Source organism: Balaenoptera physalus, assembly GCF_965194825.1.
Source record: "Balaenoptera physalus genome assembly, chromosome: 3".
Lineage (NCBI taxonomy): Eukaryota > Metazoa > Chordata > Mammalia > Artiodactyla > Balaenopteridae > Balaenoptera > Balaenoptera physalus.
Genome location: NC_138890.1, coordinates 75,237,399 through 75,258,350, shown reverse-complemented (window position 1 = coordinate 75,258,350; position 20,952 = coordinate 75,237,399).

Genomic DNA, 20,952 nt, shown 5'->3' with positions numbered 1-20,952 from the left:
TGATTCCCCCAGCTCTGTTTTTCTTTCTCAAGGTTGCTTTGGCTCTTCGGGGTCTTTTGTGTTTCCATACAAATTGTGAAATTTTTTGTTCTAGTTCTGTGAAAAATGCCAGTGGTAGTTTGATAGGGATTGCATTGAATCTGTAGATTGCTTTGGGTAGTAGAGTCATTTTCACAATGTTGATTCTTCCAATCCAGGAACATGGTATATCTCTCCATCTATTTGTATCATCTTTAATTTCTTTCATCAGTGTCTTATAATTTTCTGCATACAGGTCTTTTGTCTCCTTAGGTAGGTTTATTCCTAGATATTTTATTCTTTTTGTTGCAATGGTAAATGGGAGTGTTTTCTTAATTTCACTTTCAGATTTTTCGTCATTAGTGTATAGAAATGCAAGAGATTTCTGTGCATTAATTTTGTATCCTGCTACTTTACCAAATTCATTGATTAGCTCTAGGAGTTTTCTGGTAGCATCTTTAGGATTCTCTATGTATAGTATCATGTCATCTGCAAATAGTGACAGCTTTACTTCTTCTTTTCCGATTTGGATTCCTTTTATTTCTTTGTCTTCTCTGATTGCTGTGGCTAACACTTCCAAAACTATGTTGAATAATAGTGGTGAGAGTGGGCAACCTTGTCTTGTTCCTGATCTTAGTGGAAATGGTTTCAGTTTTTCACCATTGAGGACAATGTTGGCTGTGGGTTTGTCATATATGGCCTTTATTATGTTGAGGAAAGTTCCCTCTATGCCTACTTTCTGCAGGGCTTTTATCATAAATGGGTGTTGAATTTTGTCGAAAGCTTTCTCTGCATCTATTGAGATGATCATATGGTTTTTCTCCTTCAGTTTGTTAATATGATGTATCACATTGATTGATTTGCGTATATTGAAGAATCCTTGCATTCCTGGGATAAACCCCACTTGATCATGGTGTATGATCCTTTTAATGTGCTGTTGGATTCTGTTTGCTAGTATTTTGTTGAGGATTTTTGCATCTATGTTCATCAGTGATATTGGCCTGTAGTTTTCTTTCTTCGTGACATCTTTGTCTGGTTTTGGTATCAGGGTGATGGTGGCCTCGTAGAATGAGTTTGGGAGTGTTCCTCCCTCTGCAATATTTTGGAAGAGTTTGAGAAGGATAGGTGTTAGCTCTTCTCTAAATGTTTGATAGAATTCACCTGTGAAGCCATCTGGTCCTGGGCTTTTGTTTGTTGGAAGGTTTTTAATCACAGTTTCAATTTCAGTGCTTGTGATTGGTCTGTTCATATTTTCTATTTCTTCCTGGTTCAGTCTCGGCAGTTTGTGCATTTCTAAGAATCTGTCCATTTCTTCCAGGTTGTCCATTTTATTGGCATAGAGTTGCTTGTAGTAATCTCTCATGATCGTTTGTATTTCTGCAGTGTCAGTGGTTACTTCTCCTTTTTCATTTCTAATTCTATTGATCTGAGTCTTCTCCCTTTTTCTCTTGATGAGTCTGGCTAATGGTTTATCAATTTTGTTTATCTTCTCAAAGAACCAGCTTTTAGTTTCATTGATTTTTGCTATTGTTTCCTTCATTTCTTTTTCATTTATTTCTGACCTGATCTTTATAATTTCTTTCCTTCTGCTGGCTTTGGGGTTTTTTTGTTCTTCTTTCTCTAATTGCTTTAGGTGCAAGGTTAGGTTGTTTATTCGAGATGTTTCCTGTTTCTTGAGGTAGGCTTGTATTGCTATAAACTTCCCTCTTAGCACTGCTTTTGCTGCATCCCATAGGTTTTGGGTCGTTGTATCTCCATTGTCATTTGTTTTAGGTATTTTTTGATTTACCCTTTGATTTCTTCAGTGATCACTTCGTTATTAAGTAATGTATTGTGTAGCCTCCATGTGTTTGTATTTTTTACAGATCTTTTCCTGTAATTGATATCTAGTCTCATAGCGTTGTGGTCGGAAAAGATACTTGATACAATTTCAATTTTCTTAAATTTACCAAGGCTTGATTTGTGACCCAAGATATGATCTATCCTGGAGAATGTTCCATGAGCACTTGAGAAAAATGTGTATTTTGTTGTTTTTGGGTGGAATGTCCTATAAATATCAATTAAGTCCATCTTGTTTAATGTATCATTTAAAGCTTGTGTTTCCTTATTTATTTTCATTTTGGATGATCTGTCCATTGGTGAGAGTGGGGTGTTAAAGTCCCCTACTATGATTGTGTTGCTGTCGATTTCCCCTTTTATGGCTGTTAGTATTTGCCTTATGTATTGAGGTTCTCCTATGTTGGGTGCATAAATATTTACAATTGTTATACCTTCCTCTTGGATCGATCCCTTGATCATTATATAGTGTCCTTCTTTGTCTCTTGTAGTAGTCTTTATTTTAAAGTCTATTTTGTCTGATATGAGAATTGCTACTCCAGCTTTCTTTTGATTTCCATTTGCATGGAATATCTTTTTCCATCCCCTCACTTTCAGTCTATATGTGTCTCTAGGTCTGAAGTGGGTCTCTTGTAGACAGCATATATATGGGTCTTGTTTTTGTATCCATTCAGCCAGCCTATGTCTTTTGGTGGGAGCATTTAATCCATTTACATTCAAGGTAATTATCGATATGTATGTTCCTATTCCCATTTTCTTAAATGTTTTGGGTTTGTTATTGTAGGTCTTTTCCTTCTCTTGTGTTTCTTGCCCAGAGAAGTTCCTTTAGCATTTGTTGTAAAGCTGGTTTGGTGGTGCTGAACTCTCTCAGCTTTTGCTTGTTTGTAAATGTTTTAATTTCTCCATCAAATCTGAATGAGATCCTTGCTGGGTAGTGTAATCTTGGTTGTAGGTTTTTCTCCTTCATCACTTTAAGTATATCCTGCCACTCCCTTCTGGCTTGCAGAGTTTCTGCTGAAAGATCAGATGTTAACCTTATGGGGATTCCCTTGTGTGTTATTTGTTTTTTTTCCCTTGCTGCCTTTAATATGTTTTCCTTATATTTAATTTTTGACAGTTTGATTAATATGTGTCTTGGTGTGTTTCTCCTTGGGTTTATCCTGTATGGGACTCTCTGTGCTTCCAGGACTTGATTAACTATTTCCTTTCCCATATTAGGGAAGTTTTCAACTATAATCTCTTCAAATATCTTCTCAGTCCCTTTCTTTTTCTCTTCTTCTTCTGGGACCCCTATAATTCGAATGTTGGTGCGTTTAATGTTGTCCCAGAGGTCTCTGAGACTGTCCTCAGTTCTTTTCATTCTTTTTTCTTTATCCTGCTCTGCAGTAGTTATTTCCACCATTTTATCTTCCAGGTCACTTATCCTTTCTTCTGCCTCAGTTATTCTGCTATTGATCCCATCTAGAGTATTTTTAATTTCATTTATTGTGGTTTTCATCATTGCTTGGTTCCTCTTTAGTTCTTCTACGTCCTTGTTAAATGTTTCTTGCATTTTGTCTATTCTATTTCCAAGATTTTGGATCATCCTTACTATCATTATTTTGAATTCTTTTTCAGGTAGACTACCTATTTCCTCTTCATTTGTTAAGTCTGGTATGTTCTGACCCTGCTCCTTCATCTGCTGTGTGTTTTTCTGTCGTCTCATTTTGCTTATCTTACTGTGTTTGGGGTCCCCTTTTTCACAGGCTTCAGGTTCGTAGTTCCTGTTGTTTTTGGTATCTGTCCCCAGTGGCTAAGGTTGGTTCAGTGGGTTGTGTAGGCTTCCTGGTGGAGGGAACTAGTGCCTGAGCTCTGGTGGATGAGGTTGGATCTTGTCTTTCTGGTGGGCACGTCCACGTCTGGTGGTGTATTTTGGGGTGTCTGTGGCCTTATTATGATTTTAGGCAGCCTCTCTGCTAATGGATGGGGCTGTGTTCCTGTCTTGCTAGTTGTTTGGCATAGGGTGTCCAGCACTGTAGCTTGCTGGTCGTTGAGTGAAGCTGGGTCTTGATGTTGAGATGGAGATCTCTGAGAGATTTTTGCCGTTTGGTATTACGTGGAGCTGGGAGGTCTCTTGTGGACCAGTGTCCTGAAGTTGGCTCTCCCACCTCAGAGGAACGGCCCTGATGCCTGGCTGGAGCACCAAGAGCCTTTCATCCACACGGCTCAGAGTAAAAGGGAGAAAAAATAGAAAGAAAGAAAGAAAGAAAGAGGCTATAATATAGTGAAGTAAAATAAAGCTATTGTAAAGCAAAGCTATACAGACAAAATCGCACCCAGAAGCATATACATATACACTCACAAATAAAAGGAAAAGGGGAAAAATTAATATATCCTGCTCCCAAAGTCCACCTCCTGAATTTGGGATGATTCGTTGTCTATTCAGGTGTTCAACAGATGCAGGCACATCAAGTTGTTTGTGGAGTTTTAATCCGCTGCTTCTAAGGCTGCTGGGAGAGATTTCCCCTTATCTTCCCTGTTCGCACAGCTCCTGGGGTTCAGCTTTGGATTTGGACCCGCCTCTGCATGTAGGTCGCCTGAGGGTGTCTATTCCCCGCCCAGACAGGACGGGGTTAAAGGAGCAGCTGCTTCGGGGGCTCTGGCTCACTCAGGCCGCGGGGAGGGAGGTGTACAGAGGAGGCGGGGCGAGCCTGCGGCGGCCGAGGCCGGCGTGACGTTGCACCAGCCTGAGGCGGGCAGTGCGTTCTCCCGGGGAACTTGTCCCCGGATCACGGGACCCTGGCAGTGGCGGGCTGCACAGGCTCCCGGGAGGGGCGATGTGGAGAGTGACCTGTGCTCACACACAGGCTTTTTGGAGGCGGCAGCAGCAGCCCCAGCGTCTCACGCCCGTCTCTGGGGTCCGTGCTGATCGCCGCGGCTCGCGCCTTTCTCTGGAGTTCGTTTAGGCAGCACTCCGAATCCCCTCTCCTTGCGCTCAGCGAAACAAAGAGGCAAGAAAAAGTCTCTTGCCTCTTCGGCAGCTGCAGACCTTTTTCTCGGTCTCCCTCCCAGCCAGCTGTGGTGCACTAACCCCTTCAGGCTGTGTTCATGCCGCCAGCCTCAGTCCTCTCCCTGCGATCCGACCGAAGCCCGAGCCTCAGCTCCCAGCCCCGCCCGCCCCGGCGGGGGAGCAGACAAGCCTCTCGGGTTGCTGAGTGCTGCTCGGCGCCGATCCTCTGTGCGGGAATTTCTCCGTTTTTCCCTCTGCGCCCCTGTTGCTGTGGGATCCGCGCTGGTAGCTGCGGATCGCGCCCATCTCTGAAGTTCGTTTAGGCGGCACTCTGAATCCCCTCTCCTCGCGCACCAGGAAACAAAGAGGGAAGAAAAAGTCTCTTGCCTCTTCGGCAGCTGCAGACTTTTTCCCGGACTCCCTCTCGGCTAGCTGTGGTGCACTAACCCCTTCAGGCTGTTTTCACACCGCCAACCCCAGTCCTCTCCCTGCGATCCAACTGAAGCCCGAGCCTCAGCTCCCAGCCCCGCCCGCCCCGGCGGGTGAGCAGACAAGCCTCTCGGGCTGGAGAGTGCTGGTCGGCACTGCTCCTCCGTGCGGGAACCTCTCCGCTTTGCCCTCCGCACCCCTGTGGCTGCGCTCTCCTCCGTGGCTCCGAAGCTTCCCCCCTCTGCCACCCGCAGTCTCTGCCCGCGAAGGGGCTTCCTAGTACGTGGAAATCTTTCCTCCTTCACGGCTCCCTCCCACTGGTGCAGGTGCCGTCCCTATTCTTTTGTCTCTGTTATTTCTCTTTTCTTTTACCCTACCCAAGTACGGGGGGAGTTTCTTGCCTTTTTGGAGGTCGGACGTTTTCTGCCAGCGTTCAGTGGGTGTTCTGTAGGAGCAGTTCCACGTGTAGATGTATTTCTACTGTATCTGTGGGAAGGAAGGTGATCTCCGCGTCTTACTCTTCCGCCATCTTCCCGAGGCCCCCCCATCACATTTATTAAATCATAAGATTTTTGCCATCTTCACTGGACATATTAAAAAAATTAGAGTTGAGGGTACAGTATCCACCTCCCTAACTCTATTCCCCTGCCCCTGCTCCAAAAATAACTACCATCATGAATTTAATGTCTTTCATGTTGATGGTTTTTAAAATACTTTCTGTACAAATCTAAACCTCCATAAACGTTTAACAAATACTTGTGGATTTTGAAACTATGTATTATTATACTGTGTGTTTCCTTCTGCAACTCATTTTTTTCTTTCAACGTTCTTTCTGAAGACTCTCTATGTTAATTATATGTGGCCCCAGTGCATTCATTTTAATAGCTGCAGTTTTCCATTGTTGAATATGCTGCAATCTATCTAGTCCCCTGTAATGGGCCATGGAATTTGTTTCTGAACTTTTGCTCTTGCACATGGTAGTATGAGGAACATTCTCATGCAGGTCTCCTTGTGCAAGCATGCAGGCTAAGTTTCCTAGGTATTACCAAGTTGCTCTATAATGCATGAGTACCAAACTCCTCTCTCCTCAGCAGTGAATGAGAAGTCCTAGTGCTACACTACTTCATCAACACCTGGTATTGTTTGACTTTAAAATATTTGCTACTTTAATGGGCATAAAATTGTATCTCATTGATATTTTAATTTGCATTTTCCTTGTAACTTTAGGGGTTGAACACCTTTCATTAGTTTATTGGCTATCCAGATTTTCCCTTCTATGAATTGCTGGTCATATTCTTCACCCATTTTTAAAACTAGGCTTTCAATCTTTGTTTCCCATCAATTTGTTGGAATGCTCTGTGAATCCTGGGTACAAATTCTTTCCTGGTTGTGTGCCTTCTCCCAAACTGTGGCTTCATTTTTGTTGTTTGCAGAAGCTTTTACTTATTATATAACCAAATATAACAAAATGGATTTTACTTTGTGTCCTGTTTATGAAATTGTTTTCTGCTTTAAGTTCCTACTGATGTTTTTTTGTATTTTATTCTAAATATTTCTATTATTGATTTTCATGTCCAGTGTGAGCTAGAGATCTAGTTTTATTTTATTCCAAATGGATGCACAATGGTCCCAACACTACTGACAGGTTTATCCATTCTTCTCTTTGTAATGCCACTTTTATCCTAAACCCAGTATCACTCTGCTAGAATGTAAGATCTATGATGGCAAAGATCTTGGTCATTTTTGTTCACTGATGTATCCTAAACATCTAGGACAGTGCCTGGCACATAGTAGCTATTTAAATTTATTGGTAAATGAATGAATATTCAAATGGCATTTCTGGTGTAGAACATAAGCAAGCATGATTTCTCAACAAAGGGACTTTAATTAGGGGATTTAAGAGTGTTTTAGTGTTTTCCTCTCTTCTTTCTGAGAGGCAGCCCAGCCCATGTCTCTGAACGGTCTCAGATACTTTATAATACCTCATTTGAAAACAATAACCTTATGAATCTTTTCTAGTCAAAAGAAAAAATTGTTCCACTTCAGTAATAGATACCAGAGGAACTATTACATAGACCATTAAATATAAGTATTATGTGATAACATTCAAGTGTGAATGGGAGAGGAGAAAGAAAGGATGAAATTTGATTGGTTGAGTATGTCATGTGACTTTTACTCCCACCTCCTGTTTCATTTTTTTAAGGAATGTAATTGATCATAATACTACAGGGGTTGTCTTGGAAGGGAGTGATTGGCAGGTGGGGAGGGAAGTGTAGGGTGATGAGTGTGCTCCATGGCAGCGGTCACAATCCTATAGGTCACGGACATTGTCCTTCGGGATTTCATTCAGGTCTAGAACTGAAGGTTTTTTTGAGTTACACTCTGCTGCTCATGATTTGATAAGGGCTTCTTTGACTGGTGTAAAATCATAGGGAGGAACGGAAAGTAATGATGGGTTCAGATAATGCCATTCATCGAGGAGAGTCAAAAAGAAAGTTTTGGCATAAATAACTTAAACAATAACTTCAGTTGGAAGGAGTTGCTTTCATTGAACATCTCTACCCTGTGAGATTACTGCTGTGATGTCTGAGAAATCAGCATCTCATGAGGAGTCTAATGCCTGCAGCATCATAGTCTCAGTGGCATTTTGGGTTGGCCAATAGAACCCTCCATTTCCCTGAGTTCACATAGACGTACATCCTCCATGTACACTGTGGCATAAAAGGAGGCACCTTATTACAAGGTGACCACACATGGTGATGCACCTGTTTGAGGGGCCACCTAGTAGGAAGAGCACAGATTAGGATGGATTATCCTGTTCCCAGGCAATCTGATCATGTTATAGTGTTAAAGTGTTCACAAGTTTTAAGTCAACAATGAGCGATTTATCTATCTGTTGTAACAAATGACATCATTTGATCCCCTTATCAATTTTCTGAGGCCAGAACCTTCACTTATCACATGACTGAGAAGTGTAAGTTCCTCTGTGCTTGAGACTTCTTTAAATCTTCATAACATTCCAGGGTCATCTGGAGGAAGAGTCAGGTTTCTTGCCTCTCTCCATCCCTATCTACTCAGATGCTTCTTTCTTAGTATCCTTATTATGAATTATGTAAAGGTTTGTGTTTTATCTCCTCTGTTAGTAAATGGAGAGGTCTTTGAGAATAAGGAGTTTGTGTTATTCACTCTTGTAGCTGTGGGCCTAGGACAATGTCTGGAGCTTCAAGAGAGCAGAGAGTGTGGGGTGAAATGAGATAGAATAGAAGCTTGCCTCGATCTACTGAATCAGCTGGGCTACACCAACTTTCTCATGATCCAGACTAGTGTTCTATGATTCATCAACTTCCTTTCACTTCAATTTGTATGTGTAGGGTTTTTTTATTTTTTTAAAAAATTAGGATATAGTTGATTTACAATGTTATGTTAGTTTCAGGTGTACAGCAAAGTGATTCAGTTGTATATATATTATATATATATATATAATATATATTCTTTTTCAGATTCTTTTCCATTATAGGTTATTACAAGAAAATGAAGTTAGTTCCCTGTGCTATACAATAGTCCTTGTTCTTTATCTATTTTATATATAGTAGTGTGTTTCTGTTAATCCCAAATTCCTAATTTATCACCCCCCCCCCACCTTTTCCCCTTTGGTAACCATAAGTTTGTTTTTTATATCTGTGGGTTTATTTCTGGTTTGTAAATAATTTAATTTGTATCCTTTTTTCAGACTCCACATATAAGTGATATCATATGATATTTGTCTTTGGTTTACCTCACTTTGTGTGTGTAATTTTTCATTTTTGTTTATCTGCTTCAGAATTTTGAACTTTTATAGAAATTGGTAGATTTAGGTATATATGTCAGTTTTAAAGAGTGACAATTTATTTAAGGCTCTTTCTAGCTCTGGCCTGGTCTGAGTCATTGGCTAAGAGTAACAGGACAATTTATAACATTAAAACAAGTGTTAAATTATTAGTGATAATATCAAATGACATGGTGAAAACTGTAAATTTACCAATATATCAGAATTTGTGACCAGAGCTAAAACCCACCTTAACAACTTGAATTTTTATGTCCATCTCTCTTAGTGCATTTTTCTTTGATCAGTTTTCTAAAAGCAAAATGTCCAGGGATGAACTCTGTTGTGAAGCTGGTCATCAGAATTGGTAGAATTTGAGACCCTGACTCAGCAACATTTTACTGAGTCATTCACTGGGATGAGCACGAATAGTTTGGCTGAGTAATAATTTTTCTGACAGGCTGCTGGATATTAGACATATATTTGTGTATAGGATGCTGTAAAAGAAACAGTAAATAAGAAGACATCTAATTCTTTTTTTTTTTTTGCTTATGTCATATTTTTGTTGATGGATAATATTTCTGGGAGAAAGGAGGTTTCTAGACAAGTAGTACCATTCTTTCAAACTGAAAAATATGAAATGTGTTAAGAGTTCCTAGGGACTTGACTGAATAATCAGTTCTAGGAGCTTTGTCTGTCTCTAAGATCCAAATTTGCTTCCTTGCAAGAGTGTATCAGTCCTTGGGGCCTACGGGAAGCACATGTTGACAGCAGCTCTTAAATCAGTGTGCTGTTCTTTACTGCAGGCATTTTCACCTTGTAGAGACATCATAGTCATGCTGTTGTATACTTTTTCCCCTCATTGTAGATTACCTTTTCCAGGTGAATACAACCTGAAGCCCTCAGATGATATAGCATCCCTGTGAGAAATTATGTAGCTAGTATAGAGACCTATTCCCAAACAATTACCAAATAAAGCAGCCTTCAGAGGCTGCCATTATACTACTGTTACAGTCAGTCAGGTACTGCCATCCATATCATTTCCTAGGCAGGAAGCACATCATTTTAAGTGGCATACTGTCGCCCCTCATGTCAGATAGACTTTGGGTGTTGAGCCGAAAAGGTCTTATTTGCTATTTTAGCAGCAACTCATCTTTTCTATGCCAAACTGCTTTTAATGAGGGGACTGTGGTTAATATGCGCTTTCCCTCCTTTCTTTAGTATTTATAAAGCCAAGAACCCTGTAAAAGTTTGCTTTTGTGAGCACACATTGGGATACATATTTTGGTAAGTGCTGACACCTTTTTTTCTTCCAGAGGAATCAGCTGTCTCTTTTTTGCTTACCATGCTACACTTTCATTTTTACTAGTCTGGTCACTCTTTCAAATGCCTCAGGGAAGTAAGTTGATGGTTCGGTGTGAATGGGAAGAGGAAGAAATATACAGAAATGTTTTCTGGGTTGTATTATTTATACATTTGTTGGTGGTATTTATTATCTTCCTAATATATGAAGAGTTTCAATATTTTAACTGTCATTCTGATATTTCATTCTAAGCACCAGGTTTAAGTCAGTCAGAGTTTTGTGAAGAAGGAACACTTGAAAAAAACTCCCCAAAATAGAACGTTAAGGAGCCTAGCACTAATTCACTGACATGTATATTTCTGTATAAATCATAAAGTAAAAATCATAAAAGCTTAGCTCATTTGATCCAAATTATATTTGTTTAATAGCAATTTCTTTTCTTTCAACGTTCCCAGACAATTTACCCAATTAGTTACTTAAAAGACATAAATATTAATTTGGTCTCAAAGACTTCAGTCCTCACTAAATGAATGATTTTGTTCATCTCTTTGGTAATTCAGAGTTATAATTCATTAATGTAGTAATCTGAGATGCTGCTTAGTACCTGTGAAACTTTCCCAGTATGGCAGACACTGCTGGTGCCCTTGTTTTGAAGAAAGTATGCCACATTGTGGAAAGACACAATCATACAAAAGGAAAACAATAGGAAGAAGTAGGCCTTCTGAGCAACCTCATGTACAGGGTCAATGTGTTATGTGCTTTACTGTGTAGACATCTCATTTGAGCCTCAAATGTCCTAAGCAAAGTGTTATTGTCCCCATTTTACAGATGAGGAAATTGAGGCTCAAGAAAGGTAAATCATTGGCTGAAGAATAGGAAGATAAAAAGAAAAGAATTATGTTTTTCTGATGCCATCATGCTTCCAGAACAAATTCCATAAGTGGAGGGGGAGAACTGCTGTTCAAGAAACACACTATTTTGCATTTAGAATTCATTTCTGGTGATGTGATGGATGTCGCTCCTTACTCCTCTGGATTTAAGTTGAGGGTTCCGTAGGAAAGGAGGGAGGAAGAAGTTTTCACAAATATTTTCTAGGCTGTATTATTTATAAATCTGTTTATTGGCTTCATTATCTTCCCAATGTGTGGAGAGCTTCAATATCTCAGTTGTTAGTTTAAATTTTCTAGGGAAAAAGACACTTGAAATGATCCTCAATCTTAAACTAGGACTCTAGCCTTAATTAAATAATTTAATATTCTCCTATAAAACAGAATTCATCCAAAACATGTCCTTTCAGCCTTTGTGTTTGATGATATGAGTTTCTTCAGTTTGTTAATTAATATGGCACTTATTTTTGGTATGATTCCTCTGTCTTTCCAGCCTGATTATGCACTGAATCTTATTAAAATGAATCAGCATTTCTCTGAGCTGACATTAGGTCTGAAGGGTCCCAAGTAGAACTGGGCCTGGGTGATTAAATAGTACGTTAGATGCTATCTGGTCTCTTTATGCTTTTAATGCGTGTATTGACTTATCATCTGTACTGTCAATGACCTTCAGGAAAAGAATGTAAAATGCACCAAGAAATTATGGTTATTTGAGAAATAGTAAGTGAAGTAGTGACAGATGGATAATGAATAAATGGTAAGTGCCAAGGGATCACTTTTCTTTTTTAAAAGAAGACTTTGAAGCATCCTTATTTTGTTGTAAACCAGAAAACTGTGACTGTGTCTTTTGTCTCCTAGGTATCTGTTAATCTTAACATGTTTGCAGTTACATCACATTTATTTTTAATAGGAACACTAAATAAAGATGATTAGTTTTAGCTGGAAGTTAAGAAGAGCTTTTAAAATTTATAACTATCAGATGTCAGATTCCCAAACCTCCTTCACATCCATTTACTTTTTCTAAATATGCTCCTCCTCCTCCCCCTCCTCCAATCCAAATTTTAGAATCCAAATAGTTTTGAAATCTGTAGATAAGAAAACTAGGCTCTAAGTCTGCATGCAAGCATGAGAACAGTGAAATTTTAAATGCAAGTGATCTCTAAATTCAGTGCAGTGTCAGCAGGTAATATTATAGTAAGACTGACATATTGAATCTCTCTGCATTCAGAGATTTAAACTCATGTCAGGACCTACTCTATTCATTTCAGGCTGTACACAAACTTAAGTCAACTTTGAATATGTTGTAATGTAATCCAATATAGGTAGAAGCTGCAGGAAATTTACAAAGAGAAAAGTAATGGTGAACCTCCATGGACTTGGTTCTTTGCAGGTCATTTGGTAATTTTGTCTTCTCCAAATCTTCACAGTCATGCTTATTGGTGTCAACTTACCCACTCCCCGTGGGAATTCCAGGATCCCAAGGAACATGTCAAATGATCTCCAGAGTCAGGAATTAGAAGAAGAAAGATTAAATCTTTGTATAAGACCCCTCACTAAAAATCTGTCATTGGTTATTGTTGTCTCTTTAATCTGACTCAGTACATTTTGGAACATTTTATAAGTAATAGAGATTGTTTGACAACCTGTTTGATTGAATGTTGTGTCAGAGGCATTTCTCTTAAAGCTTGGCATTAAGTTGGTATCCTATGATAGTGTATTAGTTTTAGCATAAGTATAATAGTATTGGTGCATAGAAACTTCTGTAGGAAGGTAACCTTCAGAATGTCTAAGTATGGCTTGTTAACTGTTTTTTATAACTTTGGTTCACCTGTGTATTCATTGTAGTTTCTTGAATGTATATAAAAGGAAATCCCATAGTAGTAGATTTGTATGCCATATACAAATACAATGAGTAAGACCCACATGGCCTCACATTTTTGAGGTAGTCAGATACAACTCTGGATAGAATACTATTGAGCTGTATTATTGGAAAGGCATCAGAAACAGAAGTATCAGCTCATCCTCAAAGGAGTTTTCAATCTGGTGGGTGAGGTAGAATATAAGTAGATGTGAGTTACTGGAACTTTATGGTTCACCCTGCAAACAAGTGGAGACCCAGTGCGCCAGGCTAAGGAAGCTCACTGAAAAGTGGTATTCAATAGTATACTACTCCATTAAGGAAGGTTTCCTAGAGGTGGTAAACCTTTTTGAAAACATTTTTAAAAAGCTTAAAAAACTAATACATGATTGCAAGTGCTCTGAAAGTTTAAATAATTCAGAATTACATACAGTGCTGGATATAAATTTTCCTTCATAGCCTTCCTCCAACACACAAGTCCACTAACTTATCTAAAGATAACTTCTGTTAGCATTTACTATGTAATGCCCTATTTATCTCTTCAGATATCTCTTTATCTATCATCTATGTTTGTATGATATACCATATACGTTATTTTGAATCTTGCTTTTAACTTGTCAATATGTATTAGAGATCTTTTCATGTTAGCATATATATATGTGTGTCTTATCCTTTTGAAAATTTTTACATAGCAAGGATATATCATAATTTAAACTTTCATTTACTGATACATTTTTTTCCTGTCACAAACAGAACTGCAATGAAAATCCTTATAGATAATTCATTCATTTATTTACCCGATATTTATTATGATTACTACATGTCAGATATTGCCTTAGGTGTGGCAAAAATGAACACAAAACACAAAATAAACAATAATAAAAATATATAGTTCCTGCCAGATTTGGAACCAGGATGAGGTGAGTGAGCCACTTACTTTAGGCACAAAATTTAAGACAATACCAAAAAGCTCAGTAATCAGGATAAACAATATTTTAATATAATTTTTAAAAAATAAAAATTAATTTTAAAATTCCATGATGAATAAAATATGAACATTTTAAGCAAAAGCAGACATAACTAAGACTGTGCTTAGCTTACAGTCTAGTTATGGAGATAGTAATAATCACAAAATTATTATTATTACTGTTATTTACAAATTGTGATAAAAAATAGAGTATTACAAGAGATGATTTTGTGCTAATTTATATTTAGGTTTCAGAGACTGTCACAGATTGGGTTGCTTGAGAAGCCATTTCAAAGATTAGCATTTAGGGGATTTATTAAGGCATGTTCTTGGGATGAACACCCAAGAAGGAAGGAAAAGAAGTGGGGTTTGGCAGAGTGAGAGGTTGCAATGCTGTCTCAGTGGAAACCTCAGGTTATCCTTTGGGGAATTCTGAAGATGGGATGACTCCTCAAAGCTCCACTAAGTTTGGTTGCGGGGTCTGGGCTTTTAAGTCCCCACGTCAACAAGTCACTTGATGTAGACTGCTCTGGGAGGGGGGTGTGTTCTTGGACCAGGTGGCTCTCTTCATTTAAGGCAGTTTCCAAGGGGGTTGACAGTGGAGTGCTGGCTGCTGGCAGCACTCCCAATGCTGGAGTAATAAGTCCTTCATTCTTGAAGGGGGGCCTGAGAGACACATCACAGAGATGACAGGGTCCATCACAGACATTTCCCAGAGGAAATGAGGCCTGCTGGCGAAATCATAATGTGAAATTCATTCAACAAGTATTTTATGAAGCTCCTATGATATAATGGGCACTGTCTTAAGTTCTGGGAAATACAGCAGAGAATGAAGAAAAGTTTTTTAATTGGAAGCTTATATGGTGCCATGCCATGTGTTAAGCCCTTCACATGAATTATTTGATTCTTTCTTTCCAAGGAACTTGTAAACTAGATCCTATTATTATTTCTATTTTGTAGATGAGAAAATAGAGGTTCAGAGATTTTGCATCTTGCTCAGAGTCCCACAGCTAACAAGAGTTGGAAGTAGGATTTGAACCTAAAATTTTCATACTGCAGGTCCTTGGGTATAATTGACCTCAATTTAATAATCCCTCCTTATTGTGTACATGTTAAACTGTCAATATTTCTGTATTATTGATTCCTGGAAGTATAATAGTTGGCTCAAAGTGCATTTTAAAATGTTTGTAGACACTACCAAACTAATCTTTTTTTTTAATATATTTTTAAAATTTTATTTTATGTTATTTAATTTATTTTTTTGGCTGAGTTGGGTCTTAGGTGCGGTATGTGGGATCTTTCGTTGCAGCACTTGGGATCTTTTGTTGCAGCATGCAGCCTCCAGAGAGTGTGGGCTCTGTAGTTGCAGCATGTGGGCTCTCTAGTTGTGGTGTGCGAGCTCAACAGTTGTGGTGCATGGGCTTAGTTGCCCTGCGGCATGTGGGATCTTAATTCCCTGACCAGGGATCAAACTCACGTCCCCTGCATTGGAAGGAGGCTTCTTTACCACTGGACCACCAGAGAAGTCCCCCAGATTAATCTTTAAACAGTACCAATTTATGTCTTCACTCAGGGTCTATGGAAATGCCCATTTGCTCACACCCTTATTAGATAAATTTTTAAAAAGTTAAGTAGTCAAAGCTCTCTCTTTCCTTTAAATTTTCTAGATTTTATGTGTTGCTTACAAAAACTTTTACTACCACAAGAATATTAAAACACTTTGTATTTTCATATATTAAATTACTTATAAATAATATATTCATTATAATTATAATATATAAAATATCACATATTTTATAAATAATATATATTTAGATAATATTTATATATAATTCAATATATAATATATGTGAATTCATTATATTATTTTCATATGTATGTATATAATTCATTGTTAAGTGATCTATTTGTAATTTATTTTTGTGAATAATGTGAGATAGAAATTTAATGTAATTCTTTTTCAAGTGGATAACTCAAACTCTATTGAGTTTTTCTGACATTTTAAATGTTTTTATGTACCATTAATACTAGCTCTGTTTCTACACTCTAGTTTTATTATTTTATTTTTCCATTCCTGAGCCAATTTCATGCTGTTTTCATTACTACAATATTGTCATAATTACAGTATCTGGTAGGGCAAGTTTCTTTTCATTCCTCCTCTTGATGAACTTTAGGATCGATGTATCAAGTCCTATAAAATATTCTTGTGGGATTATGATTGGGCTTGCACTGAGCTGTAGAAATTTGGATGAAAACTAGCAGTTTTGGAAGGCTGAGATTTGAAGTCTAAAATATAGTTACCAATTTAATCAGTTTTTACTTCATGAACTTCCATAAATTGTTACAGTTTTCCTTATATATTTTATAATTTTCTTCACATATTTCTAGCATTTAGGGTTAAATCATGATACAGTATTTGTTGGCATTGTAGAGTGTAGCTTTCTTCATAATATCTTTGAATTGTTGATTCCTTGGGCTAACACTCAGAAGAAAATAGCTAACACTCAGATAGACTTCACCATATGCCAGGCATAGTTCTTAACACATATTAAAACATTTAATCCTCAAACCAACTCTGAGGTGGGTGCCATTATTAATCCCATTTTATAGATGAAGATACTGAGGCATAGAGAAGGTAAATAACTATACCACAGCTATAATAGATCCAGGAAGAAGTGGAACCAGTTTAAACCAAGGCCAAGACTTTCTCCACGGTCTGTGCTCTTGAACCACTATACTATTAAGCTGTGCAATGGTCATGTCCCTGGGCATCTTCCTAAATCCTTTTAGAACTTCTAATCATTTTTTTAAAGTTGTTTGTCTTGGGTTAACCAGGTAGAAACCACATAATATGCTAATCACAGCAATATTTATTCTTCCGTTGAAAATCTTTATTCTGCTGTGTCTTTGGTTTTCATATTGCTTCAGGGCATTGTGCTTGCTGTTCCGTCCTAGAACACTTTCCGCCAGCCTCTTCCAGAAGTCTCGTCTCATCCTTTAGATCTCACTTCAGGTTTCACTTTCTCAGAGACTGTCTTCTGGGTTACTCAGGCAGTAGCACTGCCCTTCTTCCTCACTCTCATCCTGTTCATCTCTTACACTCCATTCTACTTCCTTCAGGGTGCTATCACTTAACATGATTATTCCGTATTTCATTCATGCGATTATTGGGAGATTACTTAGAATTTTCTATATAGATAACATATTATTTGCTAAGAAAGATAATTTTACTTGTTTCCTTTCCTATCCATGCATATTATTTCTTTTTTCTGGCCTTATTATCTTGTTGAGACCTCTAATAAAATATGGACACCTTTCCTTTTAGGGGCAAATAGTTCAATATTTCACCATCATGTGTGATGTTCACTCTAGATTTTCAGTAGTTACTCTTTATCAGGTTGAAAAAGTTCCCATCTATTCCTAATTTTTGGAGGGTTTTTATCCTGAATGAATTTTGAATTTTGTCAAATGCTTTTCATGCATTTAGATTATCACATAATTTTTGTTTTGATTTGTTAATATGGTGAGCCACATTGATTAATTTTATTTCGTTAAACCAACTCTACATTCCCATGATAAATCTCATTTGGTTATGATTTATTATTTTTATATACTGTTGAATTCAACTTACAAAGTTTTTGTTAAGAATAATTGTTTCTATGTTCATGAGGGTTATTGCTCAGTAACTGTCCTTTCTTTTAATATTGTTGTCTGGTTTTAGTAATAAAGTATTGCTGGACTCACACAATGAGTTGGAAAGTGTTACCTCCTCTTATTTTTCTAAGAGTTTACAAAGAATTGGATTATTTCTTCCTTAAAAGTTTGGTAGACTGCATCAGTGAAGCCACCTAAGCCTGGGATTTTCTTTGTAAGATGTTCTTAACTACAAATTGATTTTAAAAAATACATATAGGACTATTTGACTTATCTATTCTTTTTTAAATGAGCTTTCATAGTTTTTGTTTTCAATGAATTTGTACGTTTTATGTAGATTGTCAAATTTAGTGACATAAAGTTCTTTATAGTATTCCTTTATTACCTTTTTAATGTCAGTAGGTATGTCCCCTCTCTCTTCCTGCTATAGATAGTTTTTGCTTTCTCTCTTTTTTTTTTTCCTGATCAGCCTGGCTAAAGGTTTATTAATTCTATTGATTTTCTCAAAGAAACAGCTCTTTGTTTCATTCATTTTTCTCTATTATGTTTTTCTGTTTTCTAATTCATTCATTTTTGCTTTTATCTTTGTAATTTCCATTTTCCTGCTTACATTGTATTGGATTTATTCCTCTTTATTTTCTTAAAGTAGTTTATTTCTTATAAAAGAATTTATGTCTATAAGTTACTTTTTAAAAAAATATTTATTTATTTGGTTGTGCTGGGTCTTAGTTGCGGCAGGAGGGCTCCTTAGTTGTGGCTCACAGTCTCCTTAGTTGCGGCTCACCTGCTCCTTAATTGCGGCACATGTGCTCCTTAGTTGCTGCTGGCAGGCTCCTTAGTTGTGGCTCATGGGCTCCTTAGTTGTGGCTCACAGGCTCCTTAGTTGTGGCTCGTGGGCTCCTTAGTTGCAGCTCACTGGCTACTTAGTTGTGGCAGGCGGGCTCCTTAGTTGTGGCTCACAGGCTCCTTAGTTGCAGCTCACCAGCTCCTTAGCTATGGCATGCAAACTCTTAGTTGCAGCACGCATGTGGGATCTAGTTTCCTGACCAGGGGTGGAACCTGGGCCCCCTGCATTGGGAGCATGGAGTCTGTGCCACCCAAGAAGTCCCTATAAACTACTTTTTAAGCACTGCTGTAGTTGCAGTATACAAATTTTGATATGTTGTGTTTTCATTTTCATTCAGTTAAAGATACTTTTCAATTTCCCTTGTGATTTCTTTTTTGACACATGGATTATTTAGCAATGTGTCATTACATTTCCAAATATTTTGGAATTTCTTCTTATCAATTTCTAATATAATTCCATGTTGCCAGAAAACATACTTTGTATGACTTGAATCCTTTTAAATTTTTGAGACTCATTTTGTGGTCTAGAATATGGTCTATCTTAATAAATATCCTGTGTGCAATTGGTTACTATGTATATTCTGCTGCTATTAGGTGAAAGGTTCCTTAAATATCAGTTAGTTTGAGTTTATTGATAGTCGTATTCAGGTCTCCTATATCCTTCCTGATTTTCTGTCTACTTATTCTAGCAGTCATTGAGAAAAAGGTGTTGAGATCTCTGTCTATAGTTTTGAATTTTTCTATTTCTCCTTTCATTTCTATGTATGTTTGCTCATATATTTTGAGTCTCTGTTATCAGGGACATGAAAATTTAGGATTGTTATTCCTCTTGATTTTTGTCTACTTTATCTTTTGAAATGATGTTTTTTATCCCTGGTAATACCCTTTGCTCTGAAATTTATTTTGTCTAATATTACTACTCTAGCTTTTTTTTTAGTAAAGTTTGATGTATTTATTTCCATTGTTTTATTTTTAATCATTCTATAACTTTATTTAATGTCATCTTTTCAAATAGACTGTATATAATTGGCTATGACTTCTCATCTGTGCTTCAGTTTGGATAATTAGCAATGCCATGTTTTCAAGTTTCCTGATCTTTTCTTTTGTAGTGTCTAAATTGCTGCTAATTTTATCTACTAAAGTTTTTATTTCAGGTATCATCCTTTTTACTTGTACTAGCTTCATTTAGTCATTTTATTTTATAGTTTCTATTTTCTCTTCATATATTCTTATATTCCTTTAAATCCTTGAACATATTTATTCTAGCTGTTTTAAAGTCCTTGTCTGATAATTCTGTAATGTCTGCCACTTTGGTCCTATTTTTATTGAACATCTTTTCCCCTGGTTATTTGTCACATGTTTCTTCTTCATATGTACAGTAATTTTTTGTTGGATATTAGAAATTTTGTTGAGGTTGTTGGTTTTCTTGTTTTCCTTTAAAAAGTATGGAATTTTGTTTTCATCCTGATCTTTTCCAGGCTTATTTTATGCTTTGTTATTATGGGCCTGCAGTAGTCTTTATTTAGCTGATTTGGCTCTGCTATTCAAGCACAACCCTTCTGAGATCTTTCTTCAATATCTTGGGCTCTCAATGAGGTCTCTTTACTATAACTTTTCAGAACATGTGTATCTTTCAGCTCTGTGTGAACTTGGGGACTGTTTAAATTAGAATTCACCTACAGTACTTTGCCGCCTGGCTTTGTAGAGGTTCCAGTTACTCATTAACTGTGATTTGCTTGGATTCCCACTCTCTGAACTATGACTCAAAAAAAATACCTTCAGGTAGAAAGACAGTATGACCATAGGGCTTGCTTCAGTTGTTTCCCTCTCTTCAGCGATCACATGCTGCCTGGTACCCAATGTCTGAAAACAGTTGCTTCTTGTAATATATCCAGTTTTCTATTTATTTATGGTGGTGAGAACAGGTCTGGTACCATTTATTCCTTCATTGCAGAAGTGGAAATTCTCTTCGTAGTTTTTAATTCTGTTGATGTATTGAATTTCATTACTCATAGTTACATTGATATTATTTTTTTGAATTTTTGAATTTTATTTTATTTATTTATTTTATACAGCAGGTTCTTATTAGTTATTCATTTTATACATATTAGTGTATATACGTCAGTCCCAATCTCCCATTTCATCAAACATTGATATTTAAAACCCTATATTATATTACTCATTTAATACATTTTTGGATAATTTTTACTAATATTTTAATTAGGAATTTTGTATTTGTACTCAAGTGAGGTTGGCTTATAATGTTTTAATCTTTTTTTTTTTACCTTTATCAACATCTTGTCTTTTTTTTTTAATAGGTCTTTATTGGAGTATGATTGCTTCACAATACCATGTTAGTTTCA